The 24,832-nt window shown below is 38.6% G+C and overlaps 1 protein-coding gene across 1 annotated transcript in view; it reads right to left on the reverse strand.

The window, feature by feature from the left end:
• Positions 1-2,796: 2,796 nt before the first annotated feature.
• Sec24CD (Secretory 24CD) overlaps positions 2,797-24,832 on the reverse strand; it is a 203,717-nt gene continuing 181,681 nt past the window's right edge. The window contains exon 19 of the mRNA XM_067152321.2: positions 2,797-3,948. The gene's annotated coding sequence lies outside the window, so the exon portion shown is untranslated. The remainder of the gene's footprint in view (positions 3,949-24,832) is intronic.

Consider the following 24,832-nt stretch of genomic DNA (forward strand, 5'->3'; position numbering starts at 1 on the left):
TAGGACAAATATTTCACGTTCCCTATGGGAATCAACATCTATATCAAACTCATTGTGTCGTGCTCACTGGTGTTGCGATTGATGTTCATGAACTCGTTGCATTCTGAATATATTCGCTTATCGTTCATTTTCAGTCGCTCTCGAACATCAGTGTGACATGCCAATACGACTATTTTAATTATCCATCGCTCGTTGGTCATCAGTGCAGTTTGCAACTGAAGTAGCTCGCCGCACATTTGACTGACTTCGATGACCTATGTCAGCTCGTCCTCTCCTTGGCATTGAAATGAGCACTAAAACGGCACAGAATTGTGTCATTGTAATGAACAATGTAAAATGACAGGGAATTGTTTTCACAGTCGGTGAAATCTGTCGAACTTACCTTGAGAACTTTACAATATTGAAATTTGTGGTTATGTCTAAGACTGCAAAGACAATTTTTCTTAATAGAATGGCTGATGAAAAGAACATGTAATTAAATCTGCTTTAATCAAATGTATTCTTAATAACCCACTTTTTTTTTGAAATGTAATAATAGATTTGACACAACCACACGGAATGAATAATAGTTGTGCATGGCACAGCTGTTTCACATTGTACCACGAACGCCATCAATTGAAAGTAATCGGAAGTGGCAATTCCCATACAAAATTACTAATTTTGATTTTCCCGTTTTTTTGGCTGTTCCTTTGGGTTTTTTCCGAAACCATCTCAGTATTGAGGCAAACAAAACAAAAAAAAATATTCAAATCAGTCGAGCCATTTTTTGAGTTTTTGCGAGACTAACGCCATCTATTGAAAATAGAACCGACTCCTCTCCTTTACGTTGTACCAATTAACACCATCTAATGAAAGTAATCCAAACTGACTCCTTTCCTTTGCATTGTACCATGAACGCCATCTATTGAAGCAATTCCCATACAAAATTACCAATTTTGAGTTTTTCGATTTTTTGGCAGGAGCACTGCGTCGGCGCCGTCGGTCATGTTCATTGTGTCGTGCTCGCTGGCGTTGTGATTGATGTTCACAAACTCATTGCATGTATTCACTTGTCATTCATTTTCAGTTGCACGTGAACTAAATCGGACATGCCAATACAACTATTTTCATTATCTGTCGCTCATTGGTCATCAGTGCTGTTTGCACGTGAAGTACTGTAGCTCGCCGCACATTTGACTGACTTCGATGACCTATGTCAGTCATAGCTCGTCCTCTCCTTGGCAATTTAATGAACACTAGAAAATGATGCCGAATTTTATCATTGTAATGAACACTGTAAAACGACAGGGAATTGTTTTCAGTCACTGAAATCTGTTGAACTTACCTTGAGAACTTAACAATATTGAATTCTGTGGTTATGTCTAAGCCTGCAAACATAATTTATCTTAATAGAATGGCTGATGAAAATGAACGTTTGCAAAATGTAATTAAATTCACTTTAATCAAATGTATTCTCAAAAATCCACTACCGTACTTTTTTTTTTACAAAAGAATGATTTGAAATGTACTAGATTTCACACAACTGTACAGAATGAATAATAGTTGTGCATGGCGCAGCTGTTTTGCACGGTACCACAAACACTATCTATTGAAAATAATCGGAAGTGGCAATTCCCATACAAATTTATCAATTTTGATTTTTTTCAATTTTTTGGCTGTTTCTTTGGGTTTTTTGTAATGTTTTTTCCTAAACCACCCCAGTATTGAGGCAAACAAAACAAAAACAAATATTAAAATAGGTCGAGTCATTTTCAAGTTTTTATGAGACTAACACCATCTATTGAAAGTAATCTGAACCGACTTCTCTCCGTAACTCCATAAAACGACAGGGAATTGTTTCCACAGTAACTGAAATCTGTCGAACTTACCTTGACAACTTTACAATATTGAAATTTTTGGTTATGTCTAATCCTGCAAAGACAATTTATCTTAATAGAATGGTTGATGACAATGAATGTTTGCAAAATGTAATTTAATTTGCTTTAATCAAATGTATTCTGAAAATTCCACTACGGTACTTTTTTTCTTACGAAAGAAAAATTTGAAATATTTCACACAACCCCACAGAATGAACAGTTGTGCATGGCGCAGCTGTTTCACATTGTACCACGAACGCCATCTATAGAAAGTAATCCAAACTAACTCCTCTGCTCACACTGTTCCACGAACGCCAGCTATTGAGGCAATTCCCATACCAAATTACCAATTTCGACTTTTTTTATTTTTCGGCTGTCCCTTTGAGTTTTTCATAATATTTTTCCCTAGACCACCCCAGTATTGAGGCAAACAAAATAAAAAACTATTCAAATCGACTGAGCCATTTTTGAGTTTTTACGATACTAATGCACGTCAACTGATTTTTATATACAGAGATTGGAATTTCACATGTAATTTATACACCTGTAGGTTTGGTCTTTTTATTTAAATAACAGCTAAGATTTACACAACAAAGAGGGCACATTTTATGTAAATAAGACGACCACTCAGAAATATTCTAGGAATGTGAGGTAAAAATGAGAATAATATGACAAGTAAAATACTCCACCAAAAATAACCAACAATGTTTCACTTTTTTTCATTTCTTTATTGTATTCAAAGCCAATTCTTTCTTCCGCTATAAACATAAACACAGGTTAAACAAAAAGAGTACGCTCTGATAAATATATATATTTTTTCTGAGAACAGAGGAAAACATATTCATAAAAACCCATAAAAACATTTGTCGTAATAATTTGGATATGACAGATGATTTAGTACACATGACAGTTTGCCAAAGAACCAGTAATCATGAAAAAATTAAAAAAAATCAATAAATATTTAACCACCATCTGAAATGCCAGAACGACAAAAAGTACACATTATTTGTTCTAAGACATTAATAACAAATAGGGAAAAATAATATGCTTTACTTCCTTGGTCCTTGGCCAGTTTAAAACGTAACACCATTTATTAATGAGAATATTCAACAATGCTTGGCATTTGATGAAATCAATGAAACAAGACAAGTCCTCTGAACTCCAGCAGTTATTTCACTATAGACAAATAATCACACTACAGGTTCTGTTCTCTCTCTGAAATACTGCAATCCCCAGTATTTCTCGTGCTATAAAAATACATTTGCAATATACAACAATCCTCACTGAAGAAGTGAAACATGGTAACTAAACCAAGAAAACAGATTAATAAACAGCTTTGGCACTCTGTACAGTTTGATTATTAAAATATAATTATTCAATGTATAATACAGAATAATTTAATTTACAAATTATAATAAAACTTCAGTAATCATACATATAATCCCACAACAATAATGAATAACATTAAGAGCTGTCTTTTTCTCTTTACCTCACTGCATAAACAACTTTCACCATTAATTTTTTAAACTTATTTTCTTTTTACAATGATCTAATTACTCTCTGTTATGAGGCAAAAGAAAACTATTCAATCATTAAAAGAAAGTCCTGTAACTCCATACCTTAGTTACTAATGTGATTATTTATCTATTCAACACACTCCTGTTATTACAATCCAATATTTCTTCTACTGATAATGTTATCTAAATGCCACGAGATTGTGAACTGAATTCTTTGAATTGGTTTTTACTTCCCTACATTGCCCACGATTGATCATCTTGACCTGACCAACCGAGTGTCCTCTCGCCTGCGTGTGTGTTTGGTCTCGTGCACCAGAACGAAGTTTCAGGGCGAACCTGTCTTTTCTTTTCTCAAACAAATTGTAGGCCCAGTTTCTTTTAAGAACTTGGTCTTCAAGAGATAGGTATGCAAAAGCATAAACAAGTGTATTTAATACCATGAAAATATGCTCGGTTTCGTAATAAACTGCACACGTACTAAGATATACACAACATCTCTCTTACTCACTCACATTTATTCTCTTGAACTCTCTTGAACTCAAAAGTTCTTCCAAGCAGAGATGAGATGTTCAAAACTGGAACAAGAAGAGGGAAATTTATGACAAGGAGCTTTAATGGAACAAGAGGACACGTAAATCACTGTTGTTCATAACAAAATATTTCTGAAATGATCTATTATAGGTTTCAACTTATACAGTTTGTCATTACTGTCTGTGGGGATACGGATGGAGAAATGAAGTACACTGAGAAGGATTAGGTACCTGTTGCTTGCAATATTTTGACAAAACGTCAGGGTGTGAAGCAGGGCATTTGTGGACCAATATTCCAAATATATTAAATTTTTTTTGAGTCTTATCATAAGCACTGAAAAAAAAAAAATCTACCATTTTGTCCATATAGGACTCTGTTATGGAGGGTAAGAAAAGTAGAGGGAGACCAAGACAAGGATGGTTAGACTTAGTTTTTAACGATTTAAAGATAAGAGGTATAGAACTAAATGAGGGCACAGCACTAGTTGCAAATAGAGGATTGTGGCAACATTTAGTAAATTCACAGAGGCTTGGAGACTGAACGCTGAAAGGCGTAACGGTCTATAATGATGTATGTATGTATGTATGTATGTATGTAATATCACTTCACTTCTGAGGTCTCCTATTCTGAGAAATCAGGCAACATGTGAAGACCTTCTGGTAATATTCATATATAGCCTATGCAATAATCTGAGTCTACACAGGAGTGAATAAACATAGGAAGAAACCTATTTCTTGGGAACCATCACTTAATGCAGTGATTCCCAACCTTTTTACATTCATGGCACCCTTAGGAATGAGATTAGAAACTCGGGGCACCCCTGTTAATTAAAAAAAAATTAGGAACAAATTAATTCATTTGTTTAAATTTTCACTGTGATATATATATATATAGTGTTAAATTATGTTCAGATAAACACTCCAAATCAAAGATAAGAATATAGTCCCTTTATTCTATTATTAATTTAATAAACAATTTACGGCCTGCCAATGGACAAAGTGTTCTATACAAATGTTGAATATACACTGACTATGAAAAATTAAATTTAACAAATACAATTTAAAAAGTAAAGGACTAAAATGAAATCTTGTATCACCTAACATTGTTGAGATATTTGTACTGCACCCTATAACAGGACTGTTACTTTCTTAGGGAGCAGAAGGCGCTATTGTCTCCCTGTCTGGAAAACTTTCTTGTTATACTTCTCTGTTTAATTACTCTAAAGGAATGTTAAATCCCCTGGAATATCCAGGAACATGGAACTTTCCGGTTGCTATTGTCAATAGCATGAAGCAGTGGCTTGTAATGCCTCATTCTGTGTAGTTGGTATTGTGTTGCGAGTGAATCTTTGTAGTGGTTAAATGTCATCCTACTCATAATATACTGAAGGTACCGTGCAGCAGAATTAAGAATTTAGGTTTATACAACCTGCCAGCTGATATCCTAGTAGCCTATATAGCCTAGCAGCTCATACTTTCATCTTTTTGCAATGTCTCGCCACTGTAAAAATTCTCCCAAATTATTTTGTTACATTTGTGGACAGTATTACACAAAATCTCAGCACAAAAGTATAATACCCCTATTTGTGATGGCTTACAATCTATATTTCAGGAAGTATAGTAAATTTTTAGATGTAATACGTGACATACTTAGCCTGTATTGTCAACTTTGAACTGTGTGTGAACGAACGTAAGTTTCTACACTTGATCAATGATGAGATGTTTATAATCCATTCACGGGATACATTTTATGAATAGCAGCATAGAACCAAGACCAAACTACTAGTCATGATTTTTCTGTGAGTGGGACAGTCGAGATAAGCATAATCATTATGAAACTGGAGAGTGGCCATCAAGAGAAAGTGTAGCATTAGGACAAAAAAGTGTTAAAAACTTGCTACTTGTTGATGTCCCCAAAATAATTTTGTCCCCATCGAATATAAAACTGGGGTTGATGAACTTTGTTAACTGTTGATAAACTTAACCACAATAGGTATTATGTTTGATCCTGTATTGACTTGTCTGAATCTATTACAGAACTATTTAAAATAGTTTTACTTGAGTCTGCCTTGTCAATACACCTTATAATGGTAGAAAACTATTTATTTTACCATACATACCCTTCATCAAGTTCTGTAATAGAACTTTGTTAAGGCAATAGACAAATCAGGAAGGGCATTTTAATATTTAAGGGGAAAATTTCAAAAGTTGAGTGAGACAAAACTAAAGGAAGGTATCTTTATAGGCCCACAAATACGCAATCTAATGCATGATTCTGTATTCGAGGGAAATCTCTATGCTGTTGAAAAAAAGGTCTGGCTTGCTTTTAAATCAGTTTATGTGAATTTTCTGGGAAACTATAAAGCAGACAATTACAGAGATACATTGGAAGATTTGTTGAAGGCTTACAAGACACTGGGGTGCAACATGTCCCTTAAGATTCACTTCCTCCATTTTCACTTTAATCTCTTTCCATCAAACCTTGGTGAGGTTAGTGATGAACATGGAAAAAGGTTCCATCAGGACTTATTAGAAATGGAAAGGCGGCAACTTATCACAAACGTTTCGGAGCCATTTTATAGGTGCAAGTCATTGAGGAAAAAGTTTATAATAAAGTTTTTTGCTTTACGTCCCACTAACTACTTTTACGGTTTTTAGAGATGCTGAGGTGCTAGAATTTAGTCCTTCGGGAGTTCTTTTACGTGTCAGTAAATCTACCGACACGAGGCTGACGTATTTGAGCACCTTCAAATATCACCGGACTGAGCCAGGATCGAACCTGCCAAGTTGGGGTCAGAAGGCCAGCGCCTCAACTGTTTTAGCCACTCTGCCTGGTGTAAAAAAGTTTTAAGAAGGTAGAATTGTTGCTATATGAAGTCTTAATTGCAACATAAATACAATTTTTAGAATACTTAATATATTTCTGTTGAGTATTTTGGATTATGTATGATTTGGGTTGAAATTATAAGAAATATAATAATAGAAAATAATAAAAAACTGCAAATGAAAAACAGTTAACTGTATAGCGTATGCAGTATGCTGCGGGAAGTTCATCATGTCCTCTCTAAAAGCTGTTTGTAATGGAGAAAAATGAGCTTTAGATTCAAAATGAGCATATGCAAATTAACTACAATTGTATTATTTTAATTTCTAAGAGCGAAGAAAGTTTAAATTTGTTGTACTGTGTAATTGACAATGAAACACGTATATCAACCTCAAGGCTAAGCAGTCTATTTTCTTGCTTTGGATTTGATTGTCATCACAGCAGAGAAGGCTTGCGTGCTCAAAAAGAAGTTGAAAAGGGCAAAAGTATCTCTTGCTTTCTTCACCAGGGTAGGGTACTCATCTGCCAGTACAAGCCAAAAATCTCCCAGATGCCTTACTCTTGGTAAATTTAACTTTTAGTGTGGAATCAGCACAGAGTTCAATGAATTTATCCCATTCACAAGCTGTAAATTCTACTTCTTCAGCACTGTCTGCCAAATCAAATGGTGATATAATCCAATCAAGATTGTCAGTGGAAATAGATGGAAAGTATTTGGCTATTGCATCTCATAGTCTTGATAAGCGATCAAGAATAAGATCTTTCACCTTTTCCAAATCTTTGTCTTGATGATGATGCTTGTTGTTTAAAGGGGCCTAACATCTAAGGTCATTGGCCCCGATCTTTGTCTTCTGCCAGATTAAGAAGAGATGGAAAGTTCGACAAATCACCTTTCTGAACTTCAGACATACAACAACCAAGCTTTCTTTTAAAACCTTTAATTTTATTGGTTGAGAAAAGTATTATTTCCTGTTTCCCCTGCATGGAAACATTTGAGTTCAATTAACTTAGTAAATATATCTGCCAGATATGACAGTTCTAAATACCAAGTATCATTTTACAACATGTTCATAAAATGTGTTCTAATTTTCTTTCTTGGAAGAAAAAAAAAAAAAAAAAAAAAAAAAAAAAAAAAAAAAAAAAACAACCACCCTTTCATTTCTTCTTTTAGCTGGAGAAGTTGGCTGAGTACGCGACCTCGCGATAACCACCTTATTTCTGTGTGCAATATTAATGAGGTGTGAGCTGCATCCATTTCCCGACATAACTGTTCAAAAATCCTGCATTTCAAAGGTTGAGACTTGACGTAGTTTACCATTTTCGCAACCTGGTTAAAAAATGCACTAAGCTCTTCACACAAACTTTTGCAACTAATGCCTCTCTGTGCAAAAAAAACTGTGGGTTACTATGATGGATGGATTTTCTTCCAAAACTCTGGTAGAAGAATCATTATATTTCCCACACATGGATGACATATCATCTGTACATACGCCACAACAGTCTTTCTATTGAAGGTATTGGTCATTTACATAAGAATTAACACAATCAAAAATATCGTGGCCAGTTGTTCTAGTCTCCAGCGTTCTACAGAACAGAAACTGTTCACTAATATCTTTATCATCAATAAATCTGATAAACCCAATGAGTTGTGCTTTATCAATAGTGTCAGTACTCCCATCTACTTGCAAGGCAAATTTTCTATTACACTTTATTTTCTCTACTACTTGTTCATTTATATCGGATGACATCTCAGATATCCTGTGGCTGATTGAACTGTTGGAGAGTTGGACTTTCGAAACTAGCATCTTACCAAGTGTTGTTTCAACTATTATTTTACATGCAGGACCAACGATTTCCTCTCCAACAGTGTGAGGTTTCTTTCTTTGCACTATCAATTCTGCTTCAAGAACTGTGTCTGCTATGGTAACTCTCTTAACCTTTCTCATAGCTGCTTTCTTCTGCCCTTCTACTTGACTTGAAAAATATGATAAACTTATCTGTGACTCACCAGGATGCTTGGTAGCAAGATGCCGCTTCAGCTTGCTAGGTACCATGGACTGATTGACGAGTGTTTCCCAACAAATTCAACACATAGGGCGAGGGTTTTCCAAGCCCTTGTTCCACGAAAATCCATACTTCAGGTAACTGTCCACTGTAACTTTCCTTTGTCCTGACTTTCATTGTCTTTTGAAGATGAAGGTCCTGAAGGAACTTCAAAGTTTGCACTGACACAGGCAGTAGATGTTGACTGTTCACTTTCACTGTCCTGGAGTTTATTATTATTTTTTTACAACTGGCTTTACGTCGCACTGACACAGATAGGTCTTATGGCGATGATGGGATAGGAAAGGGCTAGGAATGGGAAGGAAGCAGCCATGGCCTTAATTAAGGTACAGTCCCAGCATTCACGTGGTGTGAAAATGGGAAACCGCGGAAAACCATCTTCAGGGCTGCCATCAGCGAGATTCAAACCCACTATCTCCCGGATGCAAGCTCACAGCTGCGCACCCTTACTGCACAGCCAACTCGCCCGGTTACATTTCTTTACAATGAACTTATACATAGGAAACACAGTGAAAAGAGAATGAAAATATAAAACTTGAAGAGACTAAAGGCAATTGAAGCAAGCTCCTACGGTGCCTTCTACTACTGAACTGCCTGCCTGCTTACACACATCGCCTGCATTTAGACCTGACACCAGTATGGCGTGGGAGAGATGTGGTCCAGATAGTGGAGGGGAGAGCAGCACGTGTCCCCTCACCCAACTTAATGACAAACGCAAGTACAACACTGACTAAAATTTTATGAACTCTACTCAGCTATGTGGAGGCCTACGGTGGAATTCATGACACCGTCTCTTCTTATTAATCTATGAGTTACACACCTAAGACGAAATGTAATGCAACTAATGATTCATCTTCCTCTTCTTCATTATCACTAAGAGCAGTAATTGATATATCGTAATTTAATATATATGTTTTATGCAGTCCCTACTATATTTTTGTTGTCCGACTCCATGGCTAAGCGGTTAGCGTACTGGCCTTTAGTCACAGGGGTCCCGGGTTCGATTCCCGGTAGGGTCGGGAATTTTAACCATCACTGGTTAATTTCGCTGGCACGGGGACTGGGTGTAGGGGTTGTCTTCACCATCATTTCATCCTCATCACGACACGCAGGTTGCCTACGGGAGTCAAATCAAAAGACCTGCACCTGGCGAGCCGAACATGTCCTCAGACACTCCTGGTACTAAAAGCCATATGCCATTTGTTATTTATATTTTTGTTTATTCCCAAAATATCTTGCGGCACCCTAAGATGTCACAGTACACAGGTTGGGAATTATTGTTTACTCGAGTGTACAGAAAGTGTGAGCGGGGAGAATGAAGAGGCCAGCAGCCCCCCCCATAATTACTTTTTTTGCTATTTTGTTAGTAGAGATGGATTTTTATTGTCAGCTTCATCTTCTTCACTGATGTCAGTGTCTGCATCTTCACCACTGCTTAATATCGTAAAATCAAGATCACCAACCGCATATCCATTATTACTTTCATTACCCAAAATGTCATTAACCGAGTCACTATCAACAAAAATTGGTGAGTTTCTTCATCGATAGTACATCTAGGTGTATGCAGCACAGTCATTTTTGTACTTGTGTTCGGACCAACATGGGGTAAATATTTTACCGCTGATAGGGAACCAAAGCCCATCAGTATTACATGGAAAAGTAGAATATCTCATTTTGACCTTCCTTGAACTTGATGGGCTCAATTTCATCTTCCACGGTACCTTCCACGTACTTTTATAGCCTTAGCAAAGTGAGCTCTGTACAGAATCGAAAACACGTGGATTTTGCATTGACGGTACATTATCGTACAATGCATATATCCAGGTTAGCGCTAGAAGGGTCAACAACTAAAAATGTTTTTAAAAACATTAATGAAGTAACCTAAAATTAACATATTGCATTTGTCCTTTATTTTAAATTTTTATCAAAATTATTTCTACCATAATATGACAAAAATATTGCATGAAAATAACAGGAAAAAGTTCACAATCAACAAATATTGAATTTTCATGACCACATTTTACTCAAAATTTCAACTTATTAGGTCATGTTCAGTACGTATCGAAGAGATGATAAGTACAGACCAGCAATGGTCAATTGAACACCAGTGGGATCCAAACCCCGTAACCTTCCGATTCAGCGGCGGATGCTCCTACTAGTTGAGCTATGGTGGCCTAGATCATATTTGTTCTGTTGGAAAAGATCTAAGCAACAGGTCCGGCACATAATGGGTAACTTGCGTGCACTCTACAGTTTCGATGGCAGTAGTGCTGTAGCTTAGATCCTTTCCAACATAAAATGACATAGGCCGTCATAGCTCAACTGGTAAGAGCATCCAATGCAAAATCAGAAACGTGTGGGTTCGGATCCTACTAGTGTCAGAATTTTCTCGCATAGATCCTACGTCAGGGCACACCCATCAATGAATCTTCCCGGCTATAACTCCGTTGTTCGGTTACCCTGCCCGAAGTGGCACTCCAGTATGCTCCTGCCACCTGTTGATGACTCTTTGAAATGCTTCCAACAGTTATTTTTTCTGTGATAAAAGGCATGCATGCCTACACATGTTTGTAGTACATCTTATACAACACCTCTCTACACTTCATTGGTACTACCTTCCTCCACATCACATTTCTCACACTGGTAAAATGCATTTCCCTGTTGAATTATTTTACTGGTCTCCCTCCATCAGTTTGCTTCCGAAGTACTTGAAGCTCTCCACAATTTCAAGTTTTTTTCCATATATTTTTACAATTCCTTTCCCTTCCCTTTCTCTTCTAGTCAAAACTATTATCTTAACACTTTTCCATGCTGATTTTCATTCCATCATTTTCAATGATCTTAATATGTTGAGTTGCCCTTGAACTTCCTCTCTATTTGCTTCCCACACCACAATATCTTTTACAAACAGCATTACCTTCAGCCCCTGTCCCTATATTTTACCTTTGTCTCCTTCACAGTTTTGTCCATAACCATTATGAATAACAGTGGTGACAGCACACTTTCTTGTCACAGTCTGTTTCATTCCACAACCACTCTGTTCTCCCCATATGTGCCTGGACATTGCTGCAACAATTTCTTTACACTGCTTGCACACACAGCATTCTATCACTTGTTTTTCAAACCTTTTGTGTTGCATTACTTTAGATTCCTTTGTTCTGGGTACAGTATCATAAGGAACGTTATCAACATATTTTTTCTGTATTACCAATGTTTTTCCATTAACTGCCACACACTGAAGATGGACTCTAGTGTAGATCTTCCATTTCGAAAGCCATATTGCTCTTCTTGTAACTGTCCTTCCACCTATCTTCTCATTTTCTTTTCCAGTAACCTTTCAAATATTGTTGCTATCCGAGATATGACTGCGATTCCTCAATAATTATCACATATCTTCTTGTTGTCCTTCTTAAATGTAGTTATTACTTCAGAAATGCCATGTTTTCTTATTTTTCATGGCTTCCTTTCCTCTCTCATTCCACCATGGGGTCTTTCACACTTTCAGCTATTCTGCCATAAGCACTCTCTGCAAAGATTACAAATGGTTTCTTGAACATCTCCCATTTCACTTCCACTCTCCCCACGTCAGTTCTGGGTATGTGTTGTTTCAGTTTATAATGGAATTTTTCTAAATGTCCACACTTTTATTTTCTTCTCTCTTCTTTCTTCCATTTTTACTATTTTTTCCTTTGTCATCATTGTCATCATCATCATTGTACAGTTCCAGTTTCCTGGGTACTGTTCTTCCTGTCCATATACAACTTGTCATGGAGAACATTATCCACTGTCCATCCTCTGGTAACTAGATCAACCTTGATCATGTCCATCCATCCGGTTTTAGGTCTTCCAGCAGGTCTTTTCCCCTCCAGCTGTCTTTCCAAATTTATTCTGGCAGTTCTTGTAGGCTCCATCCTCATCACATGCCCACACCACCGTAGTCTGGATGTGCTGATTCATCTAATAGGGATGTCTTTATTCCGGCTTCTTTCCTCACCTCTTCATTTCTTAACTTGTCCATCTTGGTCTTCTGGATGGTGAATCTAAGAAATTTCATCTCTGATGCTTGCAGTCTTGATGAATCTCTTTTTGTAAGGGTGTATGCTTCAATACCATAGGTCAATATTGGTATGAAATAGCTGTTAAACATCATCAGTTTGGCCGGTTTTGGAATCATGTCATCCCATAAAAGTGTTCTTACTTGTTGGTAGAATTCTGATCCCTTTTGCACTCTGTTTGTAATTTCTTTTCTGATCAAATTATCACTGGAGATTATACTTCCAAAGTAAGAAAAACTATCCACACACTCTTGCTGGTGGTCTCCTATATTAACTGCCATCACCACTGTCTTGGTCTCGCTGATGTTGAGATTATATTCCTGGAACTGGGATTTCCATACGTTGAGTCTGGTCTGTACTTCCTCTTCTGTTTCACCCCAAATCATGATATCATCTGTAAAGGCCACTGCATTCAGTTCACCTAACTTTTCTTTGACGTTCTTCATTATATTGTCCATAACAGGGATGAATAGTAGTGGGGACAGTGCACTTTCTTGATGAACTCCACTCTTGGTCTCAAACCATATTATTGACCTTCCCCAATTTGTACACAGCTAGTACAGTTTTTGTAAAACATCTGAATTTTCCTTACCAGTCCTTCAGGCACATTTCTTTTCCTCAGGCACTCCAAGATCATATCTCTTATAACATCATAGGCCTTTTCTATATCCAGGCATACAATGACCAGGTTCTTGCCTTTCTCCCAATATTTTTCCATCAGCATGCAGGTGCTAAAAATTAGACCCATTGTTGATCTGTTGCTTCTGAATCCATATTGCTCCTCCTCTAGCTGTGGTTCAATGATGGTTCCCAATCTTCTTTCTACGATCTTCTCTAGAATTTTTATTCCTCTATAGTTGGTGGGCTTCCGTCTGCTCCCTTTCTTAAACAGGGAAATTATAACGCCCTTGCTGCAATCTGCAGGTATTCTGTTGTCTGTCCATACAGCATTTAGTACTCTGTGCAACCACTGTATACCCTGGATGCCTGCTGCCTTTATCATGTCTGCATTCACTTCATCTGCACCTGAAGATTTTCCTTCAGGCATAGATTTTAAGGCTGTCTCAGTTTCTGTCCAGGTAATGGGAGGTTCCTCTTTGTAGGCTTGGATTTCCAGTTCTGTATCTTGTTCTTGAACTGGTCTATTCAGTAGATGGTCAAAATGGTTCTTCAGAACTTCTCTCATGTCACTTTCTGTCCTAACCAGATTTCCATTTTCATCTTCAAGTGCCTTTATGGTATTCACTGGTTTCTTTTTACCTCTGATAACACTATACAGTAGTTTCTTATTGCCTCTGCTGTCTTCCTCCAGTTTCTGAGTGAATATATTCCATGCCTTGGTCTTTTCTTCTGTAACTGTTCTTTTAACGTTCAGTTTCTTGTTTCGGTATAATTGAGGTTTCTGATCTTTGCCTCGTCTCTAGTAAGATCCGGTTTATTTTTCTCCTAATCCCTTTCTTTCCGCAAGAGATTTCTTTCCCTGATTGCTGCTCTCACTCTTTCATTCTACCAAGGTGTTTCTTCCTCCCTTGTTTTCATACTTGTCTTTCCACAAACTTCAGTTGCTTCCTTAACCAATGTGTCCCTTAGTCTGGTCCATTCTGCCTTTCCATTTTTCCTTTCATCTCTTGGTAACAGGTTTTTTATCTGGTGTTGATACTCAGTTCTCTTATCTGTTTTCTGGAGTTCCCATCCTTTGATTTTTGACATTTTCCTGTTCTGTGCTTTTGGCACGTAGAAGTTTCTCTGTTCCGCTACTAATAGACAGTGGTCACTGTCAAGACTCTTGCTGGGTATTACTCTGACATCTGTTACCATTCGGCTCCTTTCTTCATCTGAGATGACATAATCAATTACAGTCTTTTGTAGTCCATCACAACTGTATCGTGTTATCTTATGGCTCTGTCTCTTCTTGAACCAACCATTTTTCACCACCAACCCATTCTTCATACAGAGATGTTCACCTATATTTCTTCCACCATATCCATGAGGTCCTATTGTGTGTGTTTGAGTCATCAGTCCATAGACTGGTTTGATGCAGACCTCCATGCCACCCTATTCTGTGCTAACCTTTTCATTTCTACGTAATTATTGCATCCTACATCTGCTCAAATCTGCTTGTCATATTCATACCTTGGTCTACCCCTACCGTTCTTACCACCTACACTTCCTTCAAAAACCAACTGAACAAGTCCTGGGTGTCTTAAGATGTGTCCTATCATTCTATCTCTTCTTCTCGTCAAATTTAGCCAAATCGATCTCCTCTCACCAATTCGATTTAGTATCTCTTCATTCATGATTCGATCTATCCATCTCACCTTCAGCATTCTTCTGTACCACCACCTTTCAAAAGCTTCTATTCTCTTTCTTTCTGAGCTAGTTATCGTCCATGTTTCACTTCCATACAATGCCATGCTCCACACGAAAGTCTTCAAAAACATCTTTCCAATTCCGATATCAATGTTTGAAGTGAGCAAATTTCTTTTCTTAAGAAAGCTCTTCTTTGCTTGTGCTAGCCTGCATTTTATGTCCTCCTTACTTCTGCCATCGTTAGTTATTTTACTACCCAAGTAACAATATTCATCTACTTCCTTTTAAGACTTCATTTCCTAATCTAATATTTCCTACATCACCTGCCTTCATTCGACTGCATTCCATTACTTTTGTTTTGGACTTATTTATTTTCATCTTGTACTCCTTACCAAAGACTTCATCCATACCATTCAGCAACTTCTCGAGATCTTCTGCAGTCTCAGATAAAATAACAATATCATTGGCAAATCTCAAGGTTTTGATTTCCTCTCCTTGGACTGTGATTCCCTTTCCAAATTTCTCTTTGATTTCCTTTACTGCCTGTTCTATGTAAACACTGAAAAGGAGAGGGGACAAACTGCAACCTTGCCTCACTCCTTTCTGGATTGCTGCTTCTTTTTCAAAGCACTCGATTCTTATCACTGCAGACTGATTTTTATACAGATTGTAGATAATTCTTCGTTCTCGGTATTTGATTCCTATCATCTTCAGAATCGTAAATAGCTTGGTCCAATCAACATTATCAAATGCCTTTTCTAGATCTACGAATGCCATGTACGTGGGCTTGTCCTTCTTGATTCGATCCTCTAAGATCAAACGTAAAGTCAGGATTGCTTCACGTGTTCCTACATTTCTTCTGAAGCCAAATTGATCTTCTCCCAACTCAACTTCAACTTGTTTTTCCATTCTTCTGTAAATAATACGTGTTAAAATTTTACAGGAATGAGATACTAAACTAATGGTGCGGTAGTTTTCACACCTGTCAGCACCGGCTTTCTTGGGAATAGGTATAACAACAGTCTTCCGAAAATCGGATGGGACTTCTCCTGTCTCATACATCTTGTACACTAAATGAAATAACCTTGCCATGCTGGTTTCTTCTAAGGCAGTCAGTAATTCAGAGGGAGTATCATCAATTCAAGGTGCCTTGTTCCTATTTAGGTCACTCACAGCTCTGTCAAACTCTGACCTCAAAATTTGGTCTCCCATTTCATCAGCATCAACAGCCTCTTCATGTTCCAGAACCAAATTATCTACATCTTTACCTTGATACAACTGTTGGATATGCTCCTGCCATCTTTCTGCTTTGTCTTCTTTCCCTAGAAGGGGCTTTCCATCTGAGCTCTTAATATTCATATACCTAGATTTCCTTTCTCCAAAGGTTTCCTTGATTTTCCTGTATGCAGCATCTACCTTTCCCAGGACCATAGAGCCTTCGACATCCTTGCACTTCTCCTTCAGCCATTCTTCCTTAGCTACCTTGCACTTTCTATCCACTTCATTCTTTAATCGCCTGTATTCTTTTCTGCCCTCTTCATTTCTAGCGTTCTTGTATTTTTGTCGTTCATCAATCAGGTCTAGTATCTCCTGAGTTATCCACTGATTCTTAGTTGATTTTTTCTTCCTTCCTAACATTTCTTCAGCAGCCCTACTGACTTCATTTTTCATGACTCTCCACTCTTCCTCTATAGTGTTTCCTTCAGCCTTTTCATTTAGTCCTTGTGCAACATGTTCCTTGAAACAATCCCTCACACTCTTTTCTTTCAACTTGTCTAGATCCCATCTTTTTGCATTCTTTCCTTTCTTCAATTTCTTCAACTTCAGATGGCATTTCATGACCAACAAGTTGTGGTCAGAGTCCACGTCTGCTCCTGGGAAAGTTTTGCAATCCAACACCTGGTTTCTGAATCTCTGCCTAATCATAATGAAGTCTATTTGATACCTTCCAGTGTCTCCAGGTCTCGTCCACGTATACAGCCGTCGTTTGTGGTGTTTGAACCAAGTATTGGCAAGGACTAAATTATGATCAGTGCAGAATTCAACCAGCCGACTTCCTCTTTTGTTCCTTTGTCCCAATCCAAATTCTCCTACTGTACTACCTTCTCTTCCTTGGCCTACCACTGCATTCCAGTCTCCCATCACAATTAGATTCTCATCACCGTTTACATATTGTATTAAATCTTCTATCTCCTCATATATTCTTTCAATTTCTTCATCATCCGCTAAACTAGTAGGCATATAGACCTGCACTATTGTGGTGGGCATTGGTTTGGTGTCTATCTTGACGACGACAATTCTTTCACTATGCTGGTCATAGTAGCTTACCCGCTGCCCTATTTTCTTATTCATTATTAAACCAACACCTGCATTTCCCCTGTTTGATTTCGTGTTGATAATTCGGTAGTCGCCTGACCAAAAATCCTGTTCTTCCTGCCAACGTACTTCACTTATACCAACTACCTCAAACTTTAGCCTATCCATCTCCCTTTTCAGATTCTCTAACCTACCACAACGATTCAAACTTCTAACATTCCACGCTCCGACTCGCAGAATGTCAGTATCCATCTTCCTGATCCGAATGGGGGACTAGTTTACCTCCGGAATATTTTACCCGGGAGGAAGCCATCATCAGTACATCATTCATACAGAGAGAGCTGCATGTCCTCGGGAGGTAGTTACGGCTGTAGTTTCCCGTTGCTTTCAGCCGTGTAGCAGTATCAACACAGCTAAGCCATGTTGAGTATTATTACAGGGCCGTATCAGTCAATCATCTAGACTGCCGCCCTTGCAACTACCGAAAGGCTGCTACCCCCCTTTCGATGAACCATTCGTTAGTCTGGTCTCTCAACAGATACCCATCCGATATGGTTGCACCTGCGGCTCGGCTATCTGCATCATTGGGACACGCAAGCCTCCCCACCGCAGCAAGGTCACATGGCTCGCAGAGGAGGGAGGTCCTATTACGTTCTCATATGCTGTACTATCTGTCCTAATCTGTGCATTCAGATCTCCTAAAACGATTACTCTCTCTTTACTGATAACTTTTTCCAAATCATCAAGAAACTGGTTCTTATCCTCTTGACAACATCCAGTTTGAGGTGCATACACCTGTACCAAAGTTAGTTTTTCTTTTCTTAAATGCACAGTCACCTTTATTATTCTCTCACTAACATACTGAATGTCAGCGACTCCTCCTAGATCTTTACTCATGATGAAACCAACACCATCCCTCATCTCTTTGTCATTTTCAAGCCAATACAGTGTATACTGTTTTCTTAATTTCTTCATTCTTTTCCCTCTCCATTTGCTTTCACTCAGCCCCAGTATCATTAATTTCCTCCTTTCCATGAGGTCCACTAGTTCTTCACTTCCCTGTGAGACTGAGTAAGTTGATGGTCCCAATCTGTGTTAGTCTCCTCCGGGATTTTTTTGCATTTTTGCAAGACCCTGTCTATCATCAGGCCATAAACCATCATCCCCGACATGAGTCTGCTCATGCTGGCATCTTAGTTTAGTTGATAAATGCGTTCCACGGCTGTTATGCGTTTTGAAAGCAACTACAAATAAGCTCTCTTACTGGCTTGCTAGGCCTAATGTAATTCAGGATTTTCTTTCGGGGTTTACTCCCGTAGCCTTTGAGGATCCCTCTTCATCCCACAAGGCAGTGGGTTCCATCTGTACTACCCCCAGGGGAATGGGTTGCCTCCTCTGCCAGCTCCACCGTACCAAATAATTTCTCCGCTTTTGCTGCCGTTGAGGTCTTCACTCGTTACCCTGAGCTGGGACCCTTTACCAGATTTTACATACTGAGTCAGTGTGCTCTGGGACTCACACAGGCAGGGGCACCACTCCCTGGGCAGGGCTGCCCCTAAGAGGGGATTTTTGTAGATGAAAGTACAGTAGAATTTTTCTTACTAGTGGTTTAACATCGCAATGACACATCAAAGGTTTTCGGCGACTCAAGGATGGTGGGAAAGGGCCTAGCATTGGGAAGGTAGTGGCCATACAAGTCCTGATGTAAGAAAATTGTAAGATGGCATCAAAAAATAATCGTCGTGTAGGCAAGTCTTGAGCGACTTCTATTATGAGTGCTTGTATATGTTCTTCTATGTAGTGTTTGAATGGTTATGGTTTTTAATGATACGGCAAGATAAAGTATTTCAAGACTGATTTTTCAAAGGACTTTTAGTGTTGTGTTTTAGAGTGTTCTGTAGACTGTAGGCTGAAGAAGGCCAATGGGGCTGAAACATGTACCTGTTATGTGAATTTACTTAAGTTCCAATTATGACACATTTTATTGTACTGACTAAGGTGGAATAATTATATATTTTTCTTTACTGTTAAGTGAAGGTATTGAAATGGAGCTAGAGTGGCAGGCATGGTCCCACAAGAAGGAGGGTTAAGGGTTAAAGTGTTATTTATGTAAGGAAATTGCTAGACTGCATGGAAACACACTAGAATGAAGAGAATGCACTTCAAATGATATTGGTAGGGTTTTTGAAATGCCTTACTTAAAGCTGAGCTAATTTAATGGTAGGATGTATCTGCCAAATTTACTCGTGCAAATGCCCTGATATTTTTAGCACTTTTTAACCTAAAAAACTGGGAGGGAAAATGATGCAATGCAAAATTAACTTTGAATCTAAAATACTGATGGAATTCCACCACTTTTTAATTATGGTCTTTCAGCAATCTCTGGCATAGAGATGTCCTCCTTTGAAGAGGAAAGTTGTTCCTCTTCATGGGTCTACACAGACTGCTTGCTTCAAACTGAGGGATTCCTATACTGCTTTTCTTTGCAATCTCCAGTACCTTTAATTGTAACATTTGGTGCAAAAGTGAACAGCTGCCATTTCTTCACCCAGTTACATATTTTAACCATTCTTTTTCAATTTCTGGATACTGGTCTGATATTGGTCGCAAGTGATAAGGCTGCCTTCTTGGCACACTGCAACAGTTTTTTTTTGTTTACGCCAGTAGCGTACATGTGGTGGTTCTACACAGAACTCACATGCTGCAACATGACTGCCGTTACTTTATGTGAATGCGATCACTGTTTTATAAGCTGTTTGTTGTAACTTCTGTCTTTCTTACCCATTGTTAACCACTATTCACTTTTGTATGCAAAACTAAAATTTAGCAAAGATACAATCTGTCATGGATAGGATTAGCAATATTCTCAGAAGGCACAATATCAAGACCATCTTTAAGATTAATATCAGCATAGGCAATTGCTTGCCATCTGTTAAAGAAACTATTGGTTGAAACTGTGCTGGAAAATATATATGATTTCTTGTTCCTGTGGATCGATTTATGTTGGCCAAATATGTAGCAACGAGGGTTAAGAAACATCGCAGTGACTTATGTCTTTGCCAACCAGAGAAGTCTGCTGTGATACAGTGTGCCATACATTATGAGTAATGACCATCAAATCAGTTTTGATGCAACATCTGTCATTTGTAAAAAGAAACATTTTATACCTAGAATCAAGTGAAGCAACAGAAATAGGTCAACACCCAAATCATTTGAACAAAGGGGATGGCTATATACTGAGTAGATCATGGTTACCTGCCATAGTTAATTAACTCTTCACCATCTTCCTCCTTGACTCTGGAAGCCCTAGAATGAACTACATTTCTATCAAGGTCTTTCTACTCGAGTCTAGTTCCTATGGAATGACAATTGCCACGAACAGTTTTCATTCATCTTTGTCATTGCCCTGACTGCAGGTTTGAAACACATCAGAGTATAATAATTATTACACAACCTAACATCCCCAAAATAATATAATGGTATTTAGTGGTCGTGAAAGTCTGCTTTAAGAATATGTGCATAGATTGCTAAGCAGTCCTGTTGCTGTTGTTTGTGCTTTTCAGTTGCTGCCTAGAAACTGACGACTGGCCATTAAAACAACAGATGTTTTCATAACCACACATTTTGCAAATGAATAGAAAACACATTGATGACGAGAATCATGGGGAATATTTATGCAAATTTTTATTTTACCCCAAATTTTCATTTCAACATTAAGGGGATGGAAAATTATGAGAGGGGAAAATCAAGTGGATGAATATGGTATTTCCATTTTCCTTTCCTGAAATGTCTTTCTCACCAAATGTATCAAATTTTCAACATCAGCCCTACAGGACACTCTTAATACACTAAAACTATTTGAAATACGGTACCACATATATGCAAATAATCATGCACCCTAGTTTTAGGAGAGAAAAAAAAATCAGCTATCGTTTGTGTTTTATTAACAAGTTCTTATTACACTCTTGAGCAAGTTTGTCAGATATATAGAGAGATAGGAACACGAAAAGGAACACATAACAGAACAAACACAATGGAAGGTCAGTGTGGGAAAGAAGGAGCAACGGAAAGAGGACACAAGGACAAACATGGAAATACAAAAGGACAAGGACAATTTCCACATTTTCATACAATGCTGTCTTTAAATACTTAGGTAATGAGCAATTCAATTAGAGGTTACCTGGCTAGTATCGTGTAGCACTCTCTATCGTCTTGATAATGGCAACGATGCAGTGTAGAATGGATTCCATAAGACACCGGAAGTGCTGGGGAGCCATAATGATCCATGATTGCTGCACAGTCCCATATAATCCATGAAAATTGGTCGGAGCAGCGAGCAGGATCCACAGGGCACGCACATCCGTCTCAACAGCGTCCCAGATGTGCGCAATGGGATTGAGATCGGGACTTCTTGGAGGCCAGGAAAGCATCTTCACATTCATGGAGTGCTCATCGAACCAGCAAGCCATGATTTGGGAGCGACAGGCTGGAGCAATGTTTAACTGTAGGTACCTCGACTCATCGGTCCAAGCAACCTTTATTCATGCTTCGAATGTCCATGTTAGTTGTTGTGCCTTGTGGTGGGTAATGAGCAGGGGTACCCTTGTGTGAACCTTGCTTCTGAACACCATGGCAAGGAGATGGTTCTGCATGGTATGGCTACTCACATGTCGATGATATTTAGCATTGAGCTGATGAGTGAACTGCTGCACTGTGGCCAGTGTATCTGCTCTTACAATCCAAGCTAGCCGACAGTGAACCGTCATCAACGTGTCGTACACCACAACAGTTGACCCTGGTCTCGGTGGTTTTACCCCAAATCCACATTTTCATGGTACACTCTTGATACAGTGGCCCTTGGAGAGCCCTGTGCCAGCACGACTTCAGAGATAGAGTGGTCCATATGTCTGGGACTGACATTATGGTAGAGTTCAAATGCGCCAAAGTCTTACCCATTCTGGAGTTAACTATTACTCATACAGCCCATATGAGGTCTGACATCCTATCTGTTACATGTGACCCCCCTGTGGGTGGGGGCGGTAGAATAACACCCACGGTATCCCCTGCCTGCCGTAAGAGGCGACTAAAAGGGGCCCCAAGGGCTCTGAACTTAGGAGTGTGGGTTGGCAACCAAGGGGCCCTTAGCTGAGTCCTGGCATTGCTTCCACTTACTTGTGCCAGGCTCCTCACTTTCATCTATCCTATCTGACCTCTCTTCGTCAACTCTTGTCCTTTTCCGACCCCGACGCTATTAGGTTTGTAAAGGCTAGGGATTCAACATTAAAAACTTCATATTTGGTCCGTATTGAAAGGAGATAACATACAATAAAGGGAAATTTGATTGATCCACCTTTTTTTTTCCTTATTATGTATCATTGTATACATATTATGTATTGAAAAAAGGTGGATCAATCAAATTTTCCTTTATTGTATGTTAAAGGCTAGGGAGTCTTTCATTTTCATGCCCTTCGTGGCCCTTGTCTTTCTTTGGCCGATATCTGCATTTTTTGAAGTGTCGAGTCCCTTCCATTTTTTCCCTCTGATTAGTGTTATTTAGAGGATGGTTACCTAGTAGTACTTCCTCTTTAAACAATAATCACCATCACCTGTTACATGCAACGCCCTCCTATTACATTCGCCGGGCTGAACACAGCGCCATTTTCCCCAATATGGGAGCTATCTAAAATCCAATTGCTCATGGGTGTATAACAATGGATTCCCCCTTTCTGTTTACATTGTTGTCGAGCCCATTTCATCCGTGTCAGATCTGCATTGCGAATTTGTGAAAGTATTCATGAATGCTCCTACCGCAATTTTATTATGTAGTAATGAAAATTTAACACCTTTTCAAAGTTATTGCCCAGAAGCAATTGAAAGCTAGTTTCCTTCCAGAAGCCTAATCCATTATGATTCCGGAAAACTAGTTAGCCACTCCTGGCTATCTTTGAAGCCTATGCTGCCCAGTTCCCTCGAAATGTGCTGCCCACTTCTCTCGAAATATGTTAAGTTTGTATCTGGCATATTTCACTCGCAACTATCTGTATTGCCTCTTTTCATTCCCATAATTGTGCAGCCTATTTTCGATGTCTGAATGCTTTGCTTTCTTGGCTGCAAAATGCCCAGCGATTACAATTTATTTCTTGAAGTCAAGTTCTGCTTTCCTCCAAGTTGCGAATACAACTTTCGCTGATATTGTTCTTACTTCCCGTTGTGCGATTTCTAATATTATCTGCATCTCAATACCACAAAAGTTTTCTCCAGCCATAAGCGAGTGATAATAAGAATTTGTGACACAGCCATATTTACTATGTGATTAACATCTCTCCTGTAACTATGTAAACTGATGTGATCTGAAATGTGAACTATAATGGAATTCAGGGTAGTAACAACCTTGTCCGAAATAATGCATGCCCTGCATTTTTTGGTGCCAACTTTTGAAAAAGTTTGAGTGGAATATTCGTATATATGGTGATCACCTCAAACACAAACCATTAAGTACTGTATAGGAACAAACAAGACATACATGTCATATGCAGAGGGACAGAAACAAAACTTATTCTGTTGAGATACTTTTCTCCTTTTGTGTTAGTCCTATGTTCCTAGTCTTTTACCACCTATATGTAATAGCAACTCTGGCATGGTGAGGAAAGCAACGGGAAACTACATCACTCTTCATTTCACTAGTACGCCTCTTCAGTGATGTCTAGGCCACCTATGACAGCTGATGGCAGAGCTGTTGAGGATCCAACCAGCCTTAGGGCTGCGGACTGAACATACATACATACATACATACTGCACCCTTGAAAATTGGTTATTGGTTTGTATGGAAAGAATATTTTATTACTGGTGTGGAACAATGCATAAAATTATCATCCAGGAAGGTGATTTCAACTCTGCACTGTCTGCTAGCCCGCAGGGAAACAGGTTTTTCCCGTGCCGTGTATGCGAGTCTGGGTTTTTTTTTGTGCCTTGTTGAAGACATCAGAGAGGTGGCACGTGGACAGGAACTCGACCAGATTAAAAGCGATCAATACTTTGAGATTTTGACGTCATGATATTTAACCAATTGAATCGCAAGGTTAGCCCGATCGCAAAGTCTCAGCCAATAAAATTTAATTAACAAACACACCTACGTCTTGAAGAAATAAATACCCATGTACTTGGGGAAATCTTTCTCATTCTCATTTGCTCACTGCTCATTTGCATTCTGCTTATTCTGCTAATTCGCTCAGTTGCTCAGTTGCTCAGTTGTCTACGGGAATAATTGTTCGAGCACGTGTTATTGGAAACGGCGTATCCGACGTGGAATATTACCAGCATTCATTTGAGGAAAGACGATAAATTTTCTGCTTCTGAGGAA

Source organism: Anabrus simplex, chromosome 8 (genome assembly GCF_040414725.1).
Source record: "Anabrus simplex isolate iqAnaSimp1 chromosome 8, ASM4041472v1, whole genome shotgun sequence".
In the NCBI taxonomy this organism is placed as follows: Eukaryota; Metazoa; Arthropoda; class Insecta; order Orthoptera; family Tettigoniidae; genus Anabrus; species Anabrus simplex.